At 35.9% G+C, this 5029-nt stretch overlaps 1 pseudogene; it reads right to left on the bottom strand.

Moving 5' to 3' along the window:
* LOC107731315 (hyaluronidase-2 pseudogene) overlaps positions 1 to 4524 on the bottom strand; it is an 8963-nt pseudogene extending 4439 nt beyond the window's left edge.
* Between the last annotated feature and the right edge of the window lie 505 nt (positions 4525 to 5029).

Here is a 5029-nt window from a genome sequence, read left to right on the forward strand (position 1 = left end):
AGAGAGAGAGAGATAGAGAGAGAGAGAGAGAGAGCGCGAGAGAGAAAATTCAATTACAATTCATATCAGTATTTATAGTAATAATTAGTTTTTATTATTTATAATGGATATAAATATTGCATTAATATATATTAATATTAAAAAATATTTGAAAACAGAAATCACACAAATGTTTCAAATACATTACAAATATATATAAAATGAAAAACATGAATATTAAATTACAATTTATATTAATATTAAATTTAATCATTTAAAATAAAACATAATATTACATTTACAATTTGTTTTATACAACTATTATATTAATACACATTAATAAATCAAACAATAAATAAAATATTTGTAAAATCGCTAAAATAAATCTCTTTTTTTTTTCAGTCATTTGACACTATTCAATACATTATTAAACATATTTCCATAAATCAGAGGAACCAATTTAGACCAAACGTCCAAGTAGATTTTTTTTTTTTTAAATGCAGTAAAAAATCTATTTTCTACACAATTTTTTTTACTCTATTAGGAAATAATTGTCAGTAACTAACTGGATGATTTTTTTTCTGTACATTCCTGCCATATAGACATCACCTTGACATAGTCACCACTGATAAACTTCTAAATGTAATGTAGAAACTTTAATTTTCTGTTTAGTTGCTTTGCAACGATTTGTATCGTGAAAAGCACTATTCAAATAAACGTGAATTGAATTAATTATTTTGTATAATATTTTCTAATTTACTGTTTAATAATTGCATTTTATAATTACATCTGGATCGATTTTTAAAGAAAAGATTAAGAATCATATTAGTCATGTCAGGCGAGTTGACCTGAATACCGAACTTTAACTGCTCTGCTCATGAAGCTCTGGGTTCGTTTTGAATGTGCTCCAGTAAACCTCAGGGCCTCACGTGTCATCCGAGCTGCTGATGGCATTGTGGTATTTGTTCTACAGAGCTGACGAGACTCAATGAGGAACACAGATGAGTCTTTGTCTCCAGAAAGCGGAGAAGATTCTGCATGTGTGCTTGCTATATTTAAGACAAGCCGCAACATATATCAGTCTGTTTAAATTCTCTGCACCTACATCCCGTTGGGAACATCGCTCAACGGCAGGAAAAACACACCATGACACTGCACTCCTGAAATACGAACACCTCAGAAACAGCTGAACGTCCCTCAAACAGCCACAGAAGCCAACAGACCATCACAAAGATCGGTTCAGCTGGACAAACGTAGCTCAGGTTTTGGGTTTTGCCTCTGCAGGACCTGCCTCTAATATTTTTTGAGGATAAAGATCTGGGCTGGTATCCAAAAGGTGGAACATTTAAATTCTGCAAAAACTGATCTCAGGTTACTTACCTCAGGAACCTACAATAAGTGTCCCTTTAGATTAAAATGTCAACAAAATGACTACACAACATGTCGGTATATCGGTTAACCATATCGGTTATTGGCCAATATTAGAAATGTTTTAATTAGATATTTAATTGTTAATGCTCATTTTAAAACGCTTTATATTTTAAAACATTTATAATTTAACCCTGTAAAATGTAATCTTATTATGTATATTCTAATTTTATAATTTTACACTGTAAAATGTAAATGCAAATCTCAAAATTAATATACGTTTTTTTATACCATACATTACAATGTTTTACTGTTAAACTTACTTGTAGAATGTAAAATTACTCAAATGAGTTTTGTGTTTTATGCTTATTGTTTAATAATATAATTTAATAATAGAAAACAATTTTTAAAATTTATTTTCATTACAACGAATCCTAAATTTTAAAAACAATAAAAAATGTATGATAGAATATATATATATATATATATATATATATATATATAACAAATAAAAGATTTCTGGCAGATACTAATAAGCCGATAATTATTTTCAAGTTATGGCCGATAAATATCCAATAATTACAATTCCAAAATATTTTATCTAAAATAAAATAAATGAACTGAAAATCAAAATCCATTATTTTAATTGCCACAAGTTTAGGCCTCAAAATTATAATATACAGTATAATTGTTAAAAATGGATATTCATTTTGAGATCTGCTAAATATTACATTCACCAGTGCTATTAAATTTAAAAAAAAAATTAAGATTAACTTTCAGTGAGTGTTAGATGAAGGAAAAGGAAATCTAAATGTAAAAATAGAGCAAATAACCATGAGCAACAATTAAATATCCAATATCAACCGAAACTGATAAACTAAAAACAAAAACTCTAGTACTGACCGATAACTAATATGATACCAATATGTTGTGCACGACTAGGCTACTTTATGGTTCAGGTCAACTTCAACAAACAAGCACCCACACTGGTCCAGTATTAACACTCTTTTTGAGGAAAATCAAACACTGCCACACCAAGAGCAGCACAAGCATCACCTTACGAAAATCTCACCTCTGTCAGCAGCAGGAGTTCAAGAAGGTTGCCGTTAGAAGCTGGAGGATTGTTTTGGTAAGTGGGCCGCGTGTAGACAAACACAGGCCTGGCTGACCCGTTCCCAACAGAAGCCAACCTCATGCCCTCCTTGACCCGGTTCCGTACGAACTGGCGTCCGGCCGGTTGGTCCTTCAGCACATTTGCCATGTATATGGAAGGATACAGAGCTGTACTCTCCATCCACAGCCACTTTAGTTGGTCGTTCCTGGTCACCTCCACATCTGGACAGCGTCCCGTGTAGTTCTTACTTTGGTAATTGTGATTGTAACAATCAGGAAAGAGGTAGAAACCCCAAAGTTGCTGGGGCCGTAAGCTCTTGGCTGATCGAAGCGTCTCCAACATGAACTTACATGCAGAAAGCTCAAACTCTTGCTGGGCCACTTTGGCCACCTGATCTTGAGGCGAAGTTGGGTTTTTCTCAGCGACTAACCGTCGCGAACGATCACGGTAAATGTCTTTAGGGCCCCAATTACGTATCCAGAGTGGCCGCCACTCCTCCCAGTCGATCACAGCGAGGCCTTTCACTGTCGGGTCCTTGATGTACTTCTTGAGCCCTTCAGGCATCTGTTCTAGGTGTTGTGTGAGACTGGCGATTTGCGGTAGGCCGCCGTTGACTGGAGTGCCATCTGACTCAAAATACGGGTACATACCTAAACGGTCTTGATAAAAAATGGTGAGATTTTGCTTGGTGAAGCCCTCGTTCGGTGACGCCACAATTTGGAATTGATCTAACTGGAAGGTGACGTCATGTCGAGGTCTACAGTCTTCTGTAGGGGCGTTCCAGGCCAAAAGCAAAGGCTTGCCGGAATACAGCGGCCATCTAGTGTTTTTTAACTGCTGTGCTTTTAAACAGGTCCAAAAGAGCATCGAAAACAAGAGCCGCAGCCAGGAGACCCATTGAGGTTGGGTCGCCCCAAATAGACGTGTGATGTTTCTCATTTCAGACCTAAGAATACAGAAAACCACTACAATTAATACAATTTCAAACTCACTTTGAATGTTCTAAAGCATGTTAAAACCTTGTTACATTATACATAAATGAGAGCACTTACAAGTATGAATTTTGCACAACTTTATCATAAGAAAAAACAGATAACGCATGGGAATCGAACCTATGACCATGGCTTTGTTAGAACCATGCTCTACCAGCTGAGCTAGAAGTTTAAAAGTAAAAAAGTGTGGAAGGAACTTTCAAAAGAAAGGAAGGAAGAAAATATGACTTTCTATTAATACAAACAACCAATTGCATAATCACATCCTCTACAAGCATTAAAATGGTCATGATGATTAATTCATTGTTACATTAACAATATACTTACACAAATAAATTAGAACATTTACATTCCGGCATCTACCAAACTTTTGTCCAATGCTTCTAAAATATATTTTTTACAGTACAAGTGATCGCTGGGAATCGAACCCATGACCTTAGTATTCGAAATAGAACAAAAGAAAACAAACAATAAGCACTCATATTTTGAGCATTCCACAGAACGTTTAAACTTTGTTTCAAACATGCGATTCGGATCATCGTTCAGTGGTGTATGTTACAAAGCCGCTTCCGCTTTACATTCTAGGAACAGTTACACAAACTAATCGTAATCTGTTTAAGGAAACACTGACCTGTATAGATCGGACTGAACCCGTTCAGCACACCGGTCCGATCACTCATAAACTACCACGCAGCGTCCACCCATCCATCCAGCGGATGCCGACACCCCATAACTACAAAGTCCCAAACGCTATTTCAAAACAAAACAGTCTATTATCATTGTTTCGACGTCTTTGAAACGCCCCGTTCGCGTTTTGCGAGTAGTGCTCATGCCCAGCTGGCTCATCTGGATCAGTGATTGAATGTGTGCGGATTTCGGCCCTCAGATTGATAAATGTAGTTGTGGATATAAAGGGGTGCGAGTTCGTATAAATGACGCAGTTTGTTAATCTGTAACGTTAAAATTTGAGACCACTCGATGTTATACGATAAGTCATTATAGATTAAGTCTATATAAAGTGCCAAAGTCGTTACTTTGGGTGCAAACGCAGAGTTTTCTTAATGTGCCCCCTGTCTCCCCTACATGGCGAGTTGGTTTAGTCCGGATTTCTCCGCTGGGGATGAAGAAGCGTTTCTACTGAACAGAGCCGAGAGAGACCTGCAGGAGTTTAGAGCCTTATACACATATCACTCCGGAATCATTCGGAGAATGATATTTACTCTTTTCTGCCTCTTCTTTCCTTTGCTATATTTATTATTTTCCACATTATGAGGGTAAAACTGCAGCATGCCTGAAAACTCTGGCTAGCAAAAAGTACTAAGGTACTGTTAATATTACTGTTGGTTTTGAACGCGGTACCATTATAGTAGCCTACCACGTTTTTTATTTATTTTTTGACATACATCACGTTAATACCATGTTTTTGAACACAAATCATGGTAATACGATATACTTTTGTGAATTACATTAGGCTGCCATAAACTCTTAATTGATTTTATTAGACTACTCTGGAATAGCTTAAAGGGGTCATATGATGCGATTTCAATTTTTCCTTTCTCTTTGGAGTGTTACAAGC

The sequence above is a fragment of the Sinocyclocheilus rhinocerous genome, unplaced genomic scaffold (genome assembly GCF_001515625.1).
Source record: "Sinocyclocheilus rhinocerous isolate Xijiao unplaced genomic scaffold, SAMN03320098_v1.1 scaffold3173, whole genome shotgun sequence".
Lineage (NCBI taxonomy): Eukaryota > Metazoa > Chordata > Actinopteri > Cypriniformes > Cyprinidae > Sinocyclocheilus > Sinocyclocheilus rhinocerous.